Consider the following 19,884-nt stretch of genomic DNA (forward strand, 5'->3'; position numbering starts at 1 on the left):
CCCACGACTCCCACCCACGACCCCCACCCACGACTCCCACCCACGATCCCCACCCTCGACCACCTCACCCTTAACCCCCACCCAAGCCTGCCCGACTGGCGCCCCACCTGCCCGCCGCACCCTCGCGCCCGCCCGCGCCCCTCGCGCCCGTCCATCGCGCCCGCCCGCGCCTTCTGCTGCGCCTTCTGCAGCGTCGTCCGGATCGCCTCCGCTCCCCGAATTTTTTTCCGATTTTTTTCAAATTTTTTTTGAATTTCATTTTCTTGTGCTCTCCATCTCTTCGGATCAAATTTTTGAGGTTCCCCCTCCCACTTTCATCCCCATCCCAATTTTTTTTTTTAATTTCACTTTCTTATGATCTCCTCGGATCAAGTTTTTTGGATTCCCCCCTCTGGGGGCAAGCATTCAAAATGGACTCCCACTTTCACCCCAAATATTCCTGCTCTACTTCCTTGGATCAAGTTTTTTGGATTCCCCCCTCTGGGGGTAAGCATTTCAAATGAACTCCTCCTATGGGACATGGTACTTTCTCTTACTACAGGTCTAAACAAGTGTGACGTCACCCCACCTGTGTTTACTCGGCGGCCATTGACGTCACGTGATGACCTCACACATACAGGCTGAATCTTGTCGACTTCCCCCCTATGTCAGTGACGTCAAGTGATGACCGCACACACAGGCTGAATCTTGTCGAGCACACATTAACTTAAAATGCAGGATAACACTATTTATTATACAACCAATGCATTTCATATACAACAGGGAAAACATTTTCACTCTAAACCCAGGATAACCCAAATAATTTCACATTTCAGGATAACACTAATACACAATATTTTCATTATTTATTTATTATACAACCATTACATTTTCACTCTTAACCCAGGATAACCCAAATAGTTCCACATTTTTTTCGTTAATACCCACAACAATCCACAATTTCTTTACAAAAGATTCACTCTCCTCAAGTCTAGACATTTTTCTCGTTTTAACTATTTCATCTCAGGTCACTCCCCACGAAGTAACCTTCTCTCTCTCCTTCTCCCCACCCTCCCAAACCCTCACACTCCCACCAACATCTCACAATTTTCACTCATAACCCACAATTTTTCTCGTTTTAACTATTTCATCAGAAAAAGTCACCACAACACTTACAACCACTTTTCGATAAATTCACTAGTCACAATTTTACATATTACGAAGTTAATACGCACACACACATACACACACACACACACACACACACACACACACACACACACACACACACACACACACACACACACACACACACACACACAAACGCACACACACACACACACACACACACACACACACACACACACCTCACTTTACTTTGATAACCTTCAAAACACTCTCATAAATCATTGAATACTCACAAAAATACCTTTGATCATTTCCAAACAACACTGAAACACTTCCAAGACAACATTTTGAATACTCCCAAATAAGATCTGACAGCTCTAATTTATCTACACTTACATATTTCATTAAATTACAACTCACCCCCTAAACTCCTCCCTCATTCTCCAGATTTTTACAACAGTATCACAAAAACTAACTCAAACACTTTGAACAACACCAAAAACACCATCAATTACCTTTGAATACTCCAAAAACATCATTCGAACACAGCCAAATCACCACTGAATACTCCCAGAACACCTTCATAAATACTCTTGCACATCATTTGAACACCTTCAAAAACACCTTTGAATAGTCTCAAACACCATTTGAGTACTACTAATACACCACTGAATTCAGTCAAAACACCACCAAAATCACCATAAACTAAGATCAACATAACAGACTAACACCCATTTTTCACACAAATCCCCTCAAATCACTATAACCAAGACGATTAACAATTTCTATGAGTACACTCTCATCCAACTAAGATATAACATGAACACAAAACAAACACACACGAACACTTACAACAGAATCAACTCTTTTTTCGATATCTCTAGTTCGACAACAACACCCACAACCCACAACACCCACATCCCACAACACCCACAACCCACATCACCCACACCCCACAACAACAACAACCTACAACTTATAACCACTTTTCAGCATCTCTAGTTCGACAACATCACCCACAACACCCACAACCCACAACACCCACAACCCACATCACCCACACCCCACAATTTTTTCTCATTTTAACTAATTTCATCAGAAAAAGTCACAACAACAACCCACAACTTATAACCACTTTTCAGCATCTCTAGTTCGACAACAACACCCATAACCCACAACACCCACAACCCACAACACCCACATCCCACAACACCCACACCTCCCATTTTTTTCTCGTTTTAACTAATTTCATCAAAAAAAGTTACAACAACAACCCACAACTTACAACCACTTTTCGGTATCTCTAGTTCGACAACAACACCCACAACCCACAACACCCACATCCCACAACACCCACAACCCACATCTCCCACACCCCACAACTTTTTCTCATTTTAACTAATTTCATCAGAAAAAGTCACAACAACAACCCACAACTTATAACCACTTTTTCAGCATCTCTAGTTCGACAACAACACCCACAACCCACATCACTCACAACCCACAACACCCACAACCCACATTTTTTTCTCGTTTTAACTAATTTCATCAGAAAAAGTCACAACAACAACTCACTTATAACATCTTTTTGGGTATCTCTACTTCGACAACAATACCCACAACCCACAACACCCACAACCCACAATTTTTTCTCGTTTTAACTAATTTCATCAGAAAAAGTCACAACAACAACCCACTTATAACGTCTTTTCGTATCTTTAGTTCGACAACAACACCCACAACCCACAACACCCACAACCCACAATTTTTTCTCGTTTTAACTAATTTCATCAGAAAAAGTCACATCAACAACCCACAACTTATAACCTCTTTTTTTGGTATCTCTAGTTCGACTACATTACCCACAACCCTCATCACTTACCAATTTATTCACATTTTATTCGATACAAATTTTTCCCTTTCTTTTTACTGTATCTTTAATGTAATACACATTCCTCCCTACATTACTAAAATTCTAATAAAATCCTCTCCATACCCATCTCCTAGTATCCACATAAATTGATATTATACTCACAACAACTAATCTCACTACCCAACTACTGCGACATGTTTCAACACCCTCCATTCTTTTCCAATATATCATAACTTTTCAATTCTATAATTTCTTTTTAAAATATTCACACATTACCTTTATTTTCAGTAAAATCCCCCCCATATTTCATTAAATTTCTAATACAACCCTCCCCATACCCCTCTCCATCTCACCCACATTTCTTCACATCCACTCACCCATCTCCCAACACACCTCTTCTGAACAAACACAAAAATCACATTTCACATCCACAAAGGCATCTCATCACCCATCTCAAATCCACTAAAATCACTGTATCCAAGATATTCACAAAAACTCTATGACCACCTAACACAAACACACACACACACACACACACACACACACACCTCACTTTACTTTGAACACCTTCAAAACACTCTCATACATCATTTGAGACCACCTTTTCTCAATATCTCTTAAGAAATATTCTCTCATCCACAACCTTTATCAATCTCACTACAGAACAACCCCAAGATTACTTCGAACACTCTCATAAATCATTTGAATACTCACATAAACACCTTTGAACATTTCCAAACAACACTGAAGCACTTCCAAAATATCATTTTGAATACTCCCAAATAAGATTTATCATCTCTAATTTATCTACACTTACACATTTCACTAACTGAAATTACAACTCATCCACCATACTACTCCCTCAGTCTCCGGACTTTGCAACATTATCACAAAAACTAACTCATACACTTATGACACGAGACATTTTACCAAAACTAACACAAACACACCCACACACACCACACTTTACTTTGTACAACGCCAAAAACAACATCAATTACCTTTGATTACTCCAAAAACATCATTTGAACACATTCAAAAACATCATCAAACTCCTTTGAATACTCCCAAAACACCACTGAATACTACCAAAACAGCGTCGAATACTGCCCAAACAACACTAAAAATCACCAGAAACTAAGATCAACACCACCAACTAACACCCATTTTATAGAAATCCCCTCAAATCACTATAACCAAGACGATCTCACTCACCTCAAAACCACTAAGATAGCAGAAAACACTCATTTTTATAAGCATTCACACAAAAAATCACAATCACCAACTCCATACAATATCTAATACACTCCTCTCACTACCACCAACACATACCAGCACAGATAGGGATACCTCCCATGACATCACACTCCATCCTGCGTTTACTTGGCGATCAGCGACGTCACACCCCACTTTTACTTCATTTAACTTAATGAGAGGAAGTTACTTGTTTCAACCTGTTATATCTCCAATATCTAAGATCACCACAGTCAAGACGTTTACCAAATTCTATAACCCCTCCACTAAGATCACACATTTTTGTACACATTCTCTTAAAACAACGTCATAACGAAGATCACTAAAACTATCTATACTTTAACTAAGATCACCTAACATTTTATCTTCTCTAACTCACCCACCAATTTACATTCTCATTCACACTTACACATTTCATTAACCGAAATTACATCTCATCCACCAAACTCCTCCCTCATTCTCCAGACTTTACAACATTAGCACAAAAAAGAAAAACTAACTCATACACTTATGACATGAGACATTACCATAACTAACACACTGACTAACTTTGAACCAACTCTGAACTTCACCAAAACACCACTGATCATCTTCAAAAAATACTCTGCACATCATTTGAACACCTTCAAAAAACACCATCAAACACATCCGAATACTCCCAAAACACTACTGATTGCTACCAAATCACCACTGAATACTACCAAAACACCGTCAAAATCACCAGAATCTAAGTTTAGCATCACCAGCTAACATCCATTTTATAGAAATTCCCTCAAATCACTATAACCAAGAACTCCCTCCCCATGGGCGCAAAAAAAAAAAAAAAACTTGAACACAAACCTAATACGCCAGCACTTGGTACATGATCACCATCAACTGAAAACATATCTTGTACACACACAAATCTAAGACAACCACCAACAATAATCACCCATGTTCACTTACCTCAAAAATCACTAATATCACAGAAAACACTCATTTTTTATAAACATTCACACAAAAAATCATATTTGACAATATCTAAGCGCACTCACCTCACTACCACCAACACACGATGTCACTCCTCACAGGACCGGCGAGGTCACCTCCAGTGACGTCACACTCCCATCTGTGTTTACTTGGTGTTTAGTAACATCACACCCAACACACCTTGTTTCAACCTGTTGTACCCTACATTATCTAAGAACACTATAACCAAGACGATTACCAGATTTTATGACCCCACCACTAATATCACAGAAAACACTCATTTTTATAATTATTCACACAAAAATCACGAGCACCAATTCCATATCATGTTTACCATCATCTATCAACACTCATCTCCAAGATCACCAAAAATCTAAGATCATGCATCTCAAAACTACTATGATCACTGAAAACACTTATTTTTTAAACATTCGCACAAAAATAAGACATACACAAAAATACCACGACACTTCCACCAACATCTATAACATAACATGAGCACTATAACATATCACTATCACAAAAAAAAAAAATTAATACACAGACACCCACAACTTATACATTTCAATCACAAATTTAAGACATGAGACATACACACCAAATCTAAGACATTCACCTCCAACTAAGACATACACATCTTAACTAAGACATACACCAAAACCTATACTTGACATATTGCGGTATGAATATTCATACCGCATTTATCATTTCTCACCTATGTTGCATATCACATTCCTCATCCACATCATCCCTGAAACATCCTTTCTTATTCATTCCGTATATCTCCTAGAGTTGTTTTAACCCCGACGGCCCATCATAACATTAGGAGCCAGAGTGTAGTACATGGTGTTGGAGTGGTGATGGTTGCTCTGGCTCCTAATGTCATGATGGGCCGTCGGGGTTAAAACAACTCTAGGAGATATACGGAATGAATAAGAAAGGATGTTTCAGGGATGATGTGGATAAGGAATGTGATATGCAACATAGGTGAGAAATGATAAATACGGTATGAATATTCATACCGCAATATGTCAAGTATAGGTTTTGGTGTATGTCTTAGTTAAGATGTGTATGTCTTAGTTGGAGGTGAATGTCTTAGATTTGGTGTGTATGTCTCATGTCTTAAATTTGTGATTGAAATGTATAAGTTGTGGGTGTCTGTGTACTAATTTTTTTTTTTTTTTGTGAAGGTGATATGTTATAGTGCTCATGTTATGTTATAGATGTTGGTGGAAGTGTCGTGGTATTTTTGTGTATGTCTTATTTTTGAGAGTGTTTTGAAGGTGATCAAAGTAAAGTGAGGTGTGTTAGTTAGTTACCATTTTGTCTTAGTCACATGTCGATTAGACACTAGGCCTGTTGTGTGTGTGTGTGTGTGTGTGTGTGTGTGTGTGTGTGTGTGTGTGTGTGTGTGTGTGTGTGTGTGTGTGTGTGTGTGTTTGTATATGTGTGTGTGTATATATGTGTGTGTGTGTGTGTGTGTAATTATGTGTCGAATTATGTGTGGGTTTATTATGTGTCTGAAAAGTAGGTGGCTTGTGACAACCAGCCTTATTCAGCTAAAAATATGTTGGTTCTCCTTTACCATGAAAACTTGGTTGAAATGCCTTCTCTTCTTAAGACTTTTAATATTAAAGTTGTATTCAAAAATCTTGATACAGTAAAAAAACTTTTGATAAAGAATTCCCCCCAAAGTGCTGATGGATGTGTCTATAAGATTCCTTGTAAAATTTGCGATAAAGTTTATTACGGTCAAACTGGTAAAAATCTCGAACTAAGATTAAAACAACATAAATATAGCATTAGAACTGGACAAGATTCCAATGCTCTATTTATTCATGTAAGAGATTTTAACCATCCAATTGATTTTCAAAAAGTTGAGAAAGTAGTATCAAGCAAGTCCATGGTCGACAGGAATATAATTGAATCGTGTTTCATAAAAAGCAGTTTTGACAATAATATGAATATTTCCTTTGGTTTATATAAATTAGATCCATTTATAATTAATAGAATTTGGGAAGAATTTAATAATACACTGGACAAATAATAATTTTTAAAATTTTCTTGGGTAGAATAGTTTGTTGGTGGGTTGTGCGAAGGACCTGTCCAGTTGGGCCGGCGCGTGTCAGGTGTTTAACTGTTGTGGGATCTGATAGTGAGGTGTTGGCCAGACCCCTTATATACCTTCCTTGGATGCTTTACTTTCATAATTCCTTGATAACGTGAGTAGTCACGAAAGCGCTTGAAATTTCTCTATTCTTTCACAGTGGTTGTTTTGCATATATATATATATATAATATATATATATATATATATATATATATATATATATATATATATATATATATATATATATATATATATATATATATATAAATATGTATATATATATATATATATATATATATATATATATATATATATATATATATATATATATATATATATATATATATATATATATATATATATATATGAGAAAATGTATTCCTAGACCATAAGCAAATACATAGTATACTTCCCACGTATTTGAAACTTCGAGTTGAACTTAATAAATTATTGTAATCACTACTGTGGCAGTGAGATGTGTTGAAATAGTTTTACCAGTCAGGTGTTGAAAGTTTAAGACACATGTGCAACATCTGGTAATCTTTATTGTAGACGTTTCGCCATCCAGTGGCTTTATAAATACAAATTCTAAGACATAATTAGAAGACAGTAGAACTATATACAAAAGATTAGGTAATCAGTCCCTCAGCCTTGGAGGTGGCGTGGAGAGCACCGTATATAGTTCTACTGGAGTTTACCTGGAGAGAGTTCCGGGGGTCAACGCCCCCGCGGCCCGGTCTGTGACCAGGCCTCCTGGTGGATCAGAGCCTGATCAACCTGGCTGTTGCTGCTGGCTGCACGCAAACCAACGTACGAGCCACAGCCCGGCTGGTCAGGAACCGACTTTAGGTGCTTGTCCAGTGCCAGCTTGAAGACTGCCAGGGGTCTGTTGGTAATCCCCCTTATGTATGCTGGGAGGCAGTTGAACAGTCTCGGGCCCCTGACACTTATTGTATGGTCTCTTAACGTGCTAGTGACACCCCTGCTTTTCATTGGGGGGATGTTGCATCGTCTGCCAAGTCTTTTGCTTTCGTAGTGAGTGATTTTCGTGTGCAAGTTCGGTACTAGTCCCTCTAGGATTTTGTATTGATAAAGCCACTGGATGGCGAAACGTCTACGATAAAGATTTCCAGATGTTGCACATGTCTTAACTTTCATCTTGTCGGTATTGTATACCTTTCATGCACAGTCAGGTGTTACTGTAATAGTTTTACCAGTCAGGTGTTACTCTAATAGTTTTACCAGTCAGGTGTTACTGTGATGGTCGGCGTTTGTGAAGAGGAAATAAATAATGAAAACAATAAAGATGAGAAAGGAGATTTTCAAAACATTTTGATGATAATATTATTACAAAAATTATAATAATTTAGTATCCCCTGAGGGAGACCTCTAAATAGTTGCCAGAATTGTTTTTCTTGTTCTTTTTCTTCTTCCAACTTATCATTTTTCTTTCGCTCGTCCGATCGGCTTCAGTTTCTCAAAACTTGTGTACTGTAGCTAATGCCAAATTCTTGGAACAACTGGCATCCTGGAATGGCTCGGACAATAACTTCCAAAACCCTCTGTGACGTAGCTTCGAACGTTCAAGAAATGACGCTTCCTAATTCGACGACGACGCAGATTTCTCCATTTTTTATGCAAAATAATGTGATCATTTTTACTCCCCTTAAATCACGTTAAATAAATTTTGGTTCACTTCTTGTGAACGGCTTCACTATTTAATAGGTGACGCAGCTTACGACCAGAGTAGTAACCATTAAGTTTTGTTTGTGTGTCAGCAAATTTATCAGTATAGTAAAATAGTTAAAAAAAAATATCTTGGCATCGTTGGAATCGTCGCCATAACTGGTGAATGTCTCGTCTGATGAGAAATAAATCACAGTTAAATCTGCATAATGTTCATTAACGACCATATAACATTTCTCTGTGTCCTCAAGACCGTTTTAAAAAATAAACTTGTACGTTATGTACCCAAAGTTTTTAATAAAACTTCAAATCCTTGCATGCATTCTTATTTAAACCTTAAACGCTGGTAAATCTTACTTAAGAGAAAATTTTGGATTTATTATGCCCTGCGTTGGTCACAGTTTGACTTTTTTTTTAATGAAACATTAGAAAAATTCTAATATAGGTTTTCCTGCGATAATCTGTGTCTCAGTCAACTGCTGTCACCCTAAATTATGAATATTATGAGCGACTTAATGCACAGGCAAACTTAATGCACAGGCAGGTGTATTGTAGGATATTTGTCCCACTGAGGCTACAATGCACATGTGTATTGTAGGATATTTGTCCCACTGAGGCTACAATGCACAGGTGTATTGTAGGATATTTGTCCCACTGAGGCTACAATGCACATGTGTATTGTAGGATATTTGTCCCACTGAGGCTACAATGCACATGTGTATTGTAGGATATTTGTCCCACTGAGGCTACAATGCACATGTGTATTGTAGGATATTTGTCCAACTGAGGCTACAATGCACATGTGTATTGTAGGATATTTGTCCAACTGAGGCTACACTGCACATGTGTATTGTAGGATATTTGTCCCACTGAGGCTACAATGCACATGTGTATTGTAGGATATTTGTCCCACTGAGGCTACAATGCACATGTGTATTGTAGGATATTTGTCCCACTGAGGCTACAATGCACATGTGTATTGTAGGATATTTGTCCAACTGAGGCTACAATGCACAGGTGTATTTTAGGATATTTGTCTCACTAAGGCTACAAAATAATCCCTCAACAGTTTGGCTTCAAGACTGGTGTTTCTTAGGCTACGTATATCCTAATTTGTCGTCTTCACTGAAGAAATCAGAATATTAGTTTCTATGTGATAACTTGCGAATGGGAAATATATAAGATTCGCTTCAAATCTTCCACACCAAACCGAGTTAGAAACCCCTGCCGCACTCCACGCAAATATTTTTTTCGTGCATTCGCGTATGCATGGAGCTTAGGGTTATGCAACACGAGGATCGTGCCATACAGCACCAATTTCTGCGATCAACAGCCTTCATAGGCATCAAGGTGGTGGGTGATGATGGATGGTACTGCCTCCCTAGGATGCCCGATGATATGAGAATGTTGAGACTTTTTAACGGGAGAGGAGGGTGTCCTTAATGCTGGCGAAGGGCTCTTGATCCATGGAACTAGAACTATCGTCCCCTTCCTCGGGTCAAATCTGTTTATCCCCGTCTCTCTCATTCCCAAGACGCTGTGTGACCCTTAGAGGTTTAGTGCTTTCCATGTTCATAATAATAATAATAATAATAATAATAATAATAATAATAATAATAATAATAATAATAATAATAATAATAATAATAATAATAATAATAATTATAATAATAATAATAATAATAATTTTTATTATTATTATTATTATTATTATTATTATTATTATTATTACTATTATTATTATTATTATAATTTCTGCGCCATCAATAGTATTAATCAAAAACGAAGCCACCATCAACTTCAACTAACACAAAACTACATAAATAGAAACCCCGACTACTTTACTGAAATACAAAAAAGATCAAATCCAACACGAGAAACTGAGAAACTGAGCTGAACCTTCCCAGAAAATGAATTTGTACAACAGCAGTGTTTATCGGCCGGGTCGGCCAGCGACCCCCTGCCTCTACCGTCAATTCAGTCTAGTTTCACACAGCAGGCCTCTCAGCTGTCTCCAACCATCGCCATTTTATTTCCTTTGGTTCTAATCGATATTAATCTTGAGATGGTAGACATAGAGTCGTATTTCTGTACGATCCTCCGCTAAAGTCATTAGTTTCTAGCAACTGCGATCCTGAGAGACAGATCAGGGATTTGATCCAAACTATTGTTGTCTGACATCTTGCGACCCCTTTGGAAACTTGTCCGAGGCTTTCCCTAGAGGTCACGAGCCTCCCTTGAGGCAACACTGCTATAAAATATACAATCAAATACAAGGGTTATGGATAAACCACAACGAAAATTATCTGAAAGACCGATTATCGTCTGCGGCTGACATAAAATTTAAATTTACGCATAGACACCCATCGACTCTCCATAAACAGATCAGCGTCAATGACCGCATGAATATTCCCACTCTTGTTTACATGTAAAACTTATTACCCTTACGTTGTTTCTTTCTTGATCGTATGTAACGTACATAGTACAATGATCTTTATATATATATATATATGCAATAAGATCACAGTAAACAGGTGATTTCAGAATTGCTCCTTGATAATGTGAGCAGTCACGAAAGCGCTTGGAATTTCTCTATTTTTTCACTGTGGTTGTTTTGCATATATTTTCCAACCTGTGCCTGGCTGGCAGTGTCCCAGAGGCCATCAGACCCCTTTCCTTTTCTTTGGTGCCTCATTGTGTGCCCTCCGGAAAAAGGATGGCGGAATCAGGCCTATTGCAGTGGGTAACACCTTTCGGCGCCTAGTTGCGAAGGTTTTAGTAAGAAGGGTGAGTCAAGAGGCTGCTGCAATGCTGAAACCAACTCAGCTCGGTTTTGGCGTTCATCAGGGCGGTGAAGCAGCTGCCCACGCAGCACGAGTATATATCAAAAACATGTCCGATGAAAAAGCCTTGGTCAAATTGGACTTTGCCAACTCTTTCAACCCATTCAGAAGGGATGCTGCTCTCCAAGCAGTTTATAGAAACTTCCCTTCCCTTTATCCCTTCATAGAATCGTGTTATAGTGTGACTTACAAACTATTGTTTGGGGACCATGAAATTGACTCATGTGAGGGCGTGCAACAGAGGGACCCTCTCGCCCCCTTTCTATTCTGTTTGGTCATCAAGGAAGTCACAGAAGTACTCTCCAGCGAGCTCAATATCTGGTTCCTGGACGATGTTACCCTAGCTGGCACAACAGAATCTCTCCTAGAGGACATCAGCAAAATTAAAGACATGAGAGAAAGCCTGGGCCTTTCTTTAAACCCCACCAAATGTGAAATAGTTTCTACCAATCAACAGATGATCCAGAATATTAGCGCCGTTTTACCAGGAGCACGAGCCATTGATCCAGCCAATAGCACTCTCCTTGGTGCTCATCTTGGGTCCAATGCCATCGATCTGATCCTAGAAAAAAAAGTCTCAGACCTCTGGACGATGGAAAGCAGGATGAAAGACATTGACACACACGATGCCTTCTACCTACTCACCAGGTGCCTGTCAATCCCAAAACTTACCTACTTTCTGAGATGCTCCCCAGCCTTCAGCAGTCCAAAACTCAAGGAATATGACTCTCTCCTTAAGACCATGCTAGTGTATTGAATCTTTCCCTTGAAGATGGACAGTGGTTGCAAGCCTCACTTCCGGTCAGGCTTGGATGGCTAGGAGTACGCAGATCCTCCCAGATTGCTCTACCAGCTGTCCTATCCTCTTCCATAGCATCAAACGAGTTGATAAGACAAATTCTTCCTGATAACCTCAGTGACTCAGCAGGAATAGAAGACCCTAGCTATGCCAGTGCCATCACTGAATGGGAGGCTCTTGCTGCTCCAGCACCAAACTCTAGTGCAGCACTGGCTCACAAACAGTCAAGCAGGGATGGCCCGATCGCTGAAAAGGTGCTTGCCAACATGCTCAGGGCTGCAACATCAGATAGGGAGATTGCCCGTCTCCAGGCTGTGAGTGCACATCAATCCGGGGACTTCCTCCAAACAGTTCCCCTATCGGCAATGGGAACGCGACTCGACCCTAAGACCCTCTGTATTGCAGTGGCTCTGCGTCTTGCTGCCCCAGTTCACACAGATTGTACGTGTATTTGCGGCAAAGCGCAAGCAGACCAATACGGTCTACATGGTCTTAACTGTTCCAAAACCAAGGGCTGGCATGCAAGACACAATGAGGTCAACAACATCATTAAGAGAACCCTTGCTACAGCTGGATGCCCAGCCAAGAGGGAGCCCCGATCACTAGCAGCCAACAATACCCACAACCCAGCAAACCGCCCTAACGGGATCACCATCTATCCTTGGAAGAATGGCATCTCTTAGCATGGGACAAAACACTGGCTGACACCTATATCCATCACAGTGTGGGGCGACAGGGAGGAGCTGCTGACCACAGGGAGGAGTACAAGATCAGCAAGTACAGGGACATAAGCCAACAGCATCAATTTGTCCCAGTAGGATCAGAGACCTTGGGATCATGGGGAAAAAATGCCACGCCTTTCCTTAAAGAATTGGGTTCCAGACTCATCGACACCACCAGGGACCCAAGGGCAGCCAGTTTCATGTTCCAGCGCCTCAGCATAGCCATCCAGACGGGAAATGCTTGCTGCATACTTGGCTCGCGTCCAGCCTCGGAGGAGCTGGAGGAAATTCATGATCTTTGATACATTGTGCCATTGTATTCATGTTTATATTTTTCTGCAAATGTATTCTGTTTATTAATAAATGTTCACATAAAATATCAAATATAAGGGTCGGTAGGAGAAGAAAATATTCAAACAGCTCCGGGAATAACGTTAAGTTTTCCCTGAGGTACGTTTATTGTCTTCTCTGAGGATGAGGGTCCCCATTCCAGCCATAGAGTTGGTACTTCCCCATATATATATATATATATATATATATATATATATATATATATATATATATGTGTGTGTGTGTGTGTGTGTGTGTGTGTGTGTGTGTGTGTGTGTGTGTGTGTGTGTGTGTGTGTGTGTACAGTTATATTATGCAAAAATCGCGAGCAAGGGATACAAGATGCCCTGGGGGGAGTTGAATAATAGCTCTAGGCCTTTCGTGTTGCAATCAACTCATAATCAGGAGCTTGCTATGTTGCAGAAAAGAGAAGGAAAGGCGCTCCCTGTGATCGTATTTACTTGGGACTCAACGGCCGTACAAAATCTGCATGTTATCGATCTACCTAGTCAGCGCAGGAGGAGTAAATAAGGTAAGGCGGGTTTTATTATGACACTTTTCAGCAGTATATCAGCGACAAAAGTTGACAGAGACTTATTTACATACAACTCAAGGACATTTATTAATAGAAACGCTTTTTTTTTTTTTTTTTTTTTTGTTCACCATTGGTTTCTTCAGTCCTCTGGACTGCAAGCTACTCACTCGTTTAGAAACATTTCCTTTAATAATGTAAATGTCCTGAACTCTACACAATTATCTTCAAGTAAAACACACTCGCTGTCTCCTCTGTATTTAATCGCTTACAGAGGAGACAGCAGAAGCAGTAGAGAGGTGAAGGTAATGTAATCAGTCCATCAGACTTGAAGCTTTGACATGGTCAGTCCCTCCTGGAGCTGAACATTTCTTCAGGCTGAGAGGGACTGACCACCTCAAAGCTACTTCTTCAAGGGTGATGGATTAATTGTATAATCTTTACCTCTGCACTGTTTCTTCTGTCTCCGTATCGGTCAAATTGTATTCGACTGAAGAAACCTACTGAGTAGGTGAGTAGCTTCGGGATCATGGACCTACCCGCGGGGGCGTTGACCCCCACAACACCCTCCAGGTAAACCTAACTGCTACACATGTGTCTTACTTATCTACTTATCGGTATTGTATACAGTTTTTTATCCACAATTTGTCGTCATTACCATACCTTCTACAACTAGTGTTAGAAGATCTGATTATTATTATTATTTTTCTCTGGACACTGTGGAAAAAAAAATACTAAAGAGATAGTCATAGGGGGCTTAAACCCTTGTTTTTGCGCCTCCCCATTTGAAAAAATATTTTCCCATGCAAAATATCTCCTATTTTTCCCCCATTCTCTTTTTTTATTTCTCAACACACCTTGCTATCTTGGGAACCTTGATGTTCAGTACTCACGACTCCCAGTAACAAGAGTCTCAGCAAGGGCACCATCACCAGGGTTTCAGTCATTTAATTCGTGCCCGGACTCAAAGGCGATTAACAAATTGATTCATTTCGCAGAAATCTCCAATCAACTTAAGATGAAAACACTGGAAAACAAAAAAATCTAAACTGGCTTTATTTTCATGAAGTTTCGCACAATACAGACTATTTTGGTTAACTATAGGTTGACTTTCATTGCCTTATGTCAAACTTCTTTTGCTGGTATAGGAAATATACCAGAGAACTATAATATTTTGGTGGTTGGAGAAAAATAATGAATGACGAGTTGGTCCTTGCCAGCCGCGTCTCAGGCTTCTTGGCGCATTTTTCACGTTAGAGAAGGCAAGTTTACGACGAGGAAACTCGTTGACTCCCCATAAAATGTTTACGACAGGCAGGGCTCGATGGCTAGGGTAGCAGGCTACCGGGACTACCAGGCTTTCTTCCGTTTATCTTCCCTATGTCAACATCGCCTACCACGCCCACATCTACCACGCCCACATCTACCACGCCCACACCTACCATGCCCACTCGTCAACTCTTACTTATACTAATGCCCAAGCATTCTTAAGCTCTTGGGAAACCCCTAAATTTAAAACAAAAAAAGTGGGTGAAGGTCACAAAGAACAGGAGAAATATTTGCGAGTTCCAAGAGATTATAAAGAAAAGTTAAGACTGAGGCAGGAAAATAGGAGACAAGAGCATCGTGGATTGAACGATGATTAGAAACTCTAGGTATTACACTATTTATCATAAGAAGCTGAAGATTTCTTACTATAGCATTTCTAAGACGCTGAGGATTTCATACTACCAAGCTCAAGGTATTGAAATAATCTTAATAAAAAAATTTAGGTAATATATTAGTTCTGGTTTCCTAAAAAAAGTTGAAGACATTCCAGCAGTTTTTCTAAGAAGTTGAAGGTGTGATATGAGTTAAAGGCTGAAAGCATTTGACTTATTTTCTTAATAACATCACGCTGTCCAGTAATTCCCGATAGTTCAAGGTGCCTCATATACTTCAGGCAGTCTGTTGTAAGTAACATTTATTGAAGTCAGGAAGCATAGAGTAAAACCTTAATATTACTGAATTACTGAGGAAGTGTTAATCTCATTAGACTCTTTAAAACCCCCGGTAATTTTAACCCCTTCTCCTGTATAAATTACTAAATTTAAAAAGAAATACTTTCGTTTTTCTTTTTAGTTCACCCTGCCTCAGTGGGATACGTACGGTGCTATATATATATGTATATATATATATATATATATATATATATATATATATATATATATATATATATATATATATATATATATATATATATATATATATATATACATATATATATATATATACACACACACACACACACATATATATATATATATATATATATATATATATATATATATATATAATAGGTAGTAGGTTGGTAGACAGCAACCGCCCAGGGAGGTACTACCGTCCTGCCAAGTGAGTGTAAAACGAAAGCCTGTAATTGTTTTACATGATGGTAGGATTGCTGGTGTCCTTTTTTCTGTCTCATGAACATGCAAGATTTCAGGTACGTCTTGCTACTTCTACTTACACTTAGGTCACACTACACATACATGTACAAGCACATATATACACACCCCTCTGGGTTTTCTTCTATTTTCTTTCTAGTTCTTATTCTTGTTTATTTCCTCTTATCTCCATGGGGAAGTGGAACAGAATTCTTCCTCCGTAAGCCATGCGTGTTGTAAGAGGCGACTAAAATGCCGGGAGCAAGGGGCTAGTAACCTCTTCTCCTGTATATATTACTAAATGTAAAAGGAGAAACTTTCGTTTTTCCTTTTGGGCCACCCCGCCTCGGTGGGATACGGCCGGTGTGTTGAAAGAATATATATATATATATATATATATATATGTATATATATATATATATATATGTAATATATATGTATATATGTCGTGCCGAATATGTAAAACTGGTCAATTAGCAAGAACTCATTTAAAATTAAGTCCTTTCTAAAATTTTCTCTTATACGTTTAAAGATACATGTTTTTCATTAATGTTAATGTAAAAAATTTTAATTTTGCACCAAAAGACTCTTAGAAAACTTACCTAACCTTATTATAACAAGAGCAATTTATTATAGCCTAACCCAACTAAATATATTTTAAATACGTTTACAATAATTTAGTACTAAACAAACACAATCAAATAGAATTTTTTTCGTTAGGTTCAGAATGATTTTGGCGAAATTATTGCATACACAAATTTTCACTTGTCCTATATGGCAAGATGAAAGTTGCTATTTAAGCTAAGACCGCAAGTTCTGCCTATTCGGCACGACATATATATATATATATATATATATATATATATATATATATATATATATATATATATATATATATATATATATGTATATATATATATATATATATATATATATATGCAATAAGATCACAGTAAACAGGTGATTTCAAAATATGCAAAACAACCACTCTGAAAGAATAGAGAAATTCCAAGCGCTTTCGTGACTACTCACATTATCAAGGAACTATGAAAGTGAAGCATCCAAGGAAGCTATATAAGGGGTCGGCCAGCACCTCACTATCAGATCCCACAACGGTTAAACACGTGACGCGCGGCGAGCCAACTTGGACAGGTCCTTTGCAAAACTCACCCCCAAGCTATTTATTTGTCCAGTGTATTATTAAATTCTACCCAAATTCTATTAATTATAAATGGATCTAATTTATATAAACCAAAGGAAATATTCATATTATTGTCAAAACTGCTTTTTATGAAACAAGATTCAATTATATTCCTGTCGACCATGGACTTGCTTGATACTACTTTCTCAACTTTTTGAAAATCAATTGGATGGTTAAAATCTCTTACATGAATAAATAGAGCATTGGAATCTTGTCCAGTTCTAATGCTATATTTATGTTGTTTTAATCTTAGTTCGAGATTTTTACCAGTTTGACCGTAATAAACTTTATCGCAAATTTTACAAGGAATCTTATAGACACATCCATCAGCATTTTGGGGGGAATTCTTAATCAAAAGTTTTTTTACTGTATCAAGATTTTTGAATACAACTTTAATATTAAAAGTCTTAAGAAGAGAAGGCATATCAACCAAGTTTTCATGGTAAGGGAGAACCAACATATTTTTAGTTGAATAAGGCTGGTTGCCCTTTTTTGGATTATAAAAAGTGTTCCTAGCAACTTTATGATAGTGAGGTGCTGGCCGACCCCTTATATAGCTTCCTTGGATGCTTCACTTTCATAGTTCCTTGATAATGTGAGTAGTCACGAAAGCGCTTGGAATTTCTCTATTCTTTCAGAGTGGTTGTTTTGCATATATATATATATATATATATATATATATATATATATATATATATATATATATATATATATATATATATATATATATATATATATATATATATATATATATATATATGCAATAAGATCACAGTAAACAGGTAATTTCAGAATATGCAAAACAATCAAGCGCTTTCGTGACTACTCACATTATCAAGGAACAATCATTGTTTCTTGATAATGTGAGTAGTCACGAAAGCGCTTGGAATTTCTCTATTCTTTCACAGTGATTGTTTTGCACACACACACACACACACACACACACACACACACACACACATATATATATATATATATATATATATATATATATATATATATATATATATATATATATATATATATATATATATATATATATATATATATATGTGTGTGTGTGTGTGTGTATATATATATATATATATATATATATATATATATATATATATATATATATATATATATGTATATATATATATATATATATATATATATATATATATATATATATATATATATTTTTTTCAGCAAGTCGGCCGTCTCCCACCGAGGCAGGGTGACCCAAAAAGAAAGAAAATCCCCAAAAAGAAAATACTTTCATCATCATTCAACTCTTTCACCTCACTCACACATAATCACTGTTTTTGCAAAGGTGCTCAGAACACAACAGTTTAGAAGCATATATGTATAAAGATACACATCATATCCCTCGAAACTGCTAATATCTCAAAACCCCTCCTTTAGAGTGCAGGCATTGTACTTCCCATTTCCAGGACTCAAGTCCGGCTATATAAAAATAACCGGTTTCCCTGAATCCCTTCGCTAAATATTACCCTGCTCACACTCCAACAGATCGTCAGGTCCCAAATACCATTCGTCTCCATTCACTCCTATCGAACACGCTCATGCACGCCTGCTGGAAGTCCAAGCCCCTCGCCCACAAAACCTCCCTCACCCCTTCCTTCCAACCTTTTCGAGGACGACCCCTACCCCGCCTTCCTTCTCCTACAGATTTAAATGCTCTCCATGTCATTCTACTTTGATCCATTTTCTCTAAATGACCAAACCACCTCAACAGCCCCTCTTCAGCCCTCTGACTAATACTTTTATTAACTCCACACCTTCTCCTAATTTCCACACTCCGAATTTTCTGCATAATATTTACACCACACATTGCCCTTAGACAGGACATCTCCACTGCCTCCAACCGCCTCCTCGCTGCAGCATTCACAACCCAAGCTTCACACCCATATAAGAGTGTTGGTACTTTCATACATTCCCTTCTTTGCCTTCATAGATAACGTTTTTTGACTCCACATATACGTCAACGCACCACTCACCTTTTTTACTTCATCAGTTCTATGATTAACCTC

Source organism: Cherax quadricarinatus, chromosome 25 (genome assembly GCF_038502225.1).
Source record: "Cherax quadricarinatus isolate ZL_2023a chromosome 25, ASM3850222v1, whole genome shotgun sequence".
Classification (NCBI taxonomy): Eukaryota; Metazoa; Arthropoda; class Malacostraca; order Decapoda; family Parastacidae; genus Cherax; species Cherax quadricarinatus.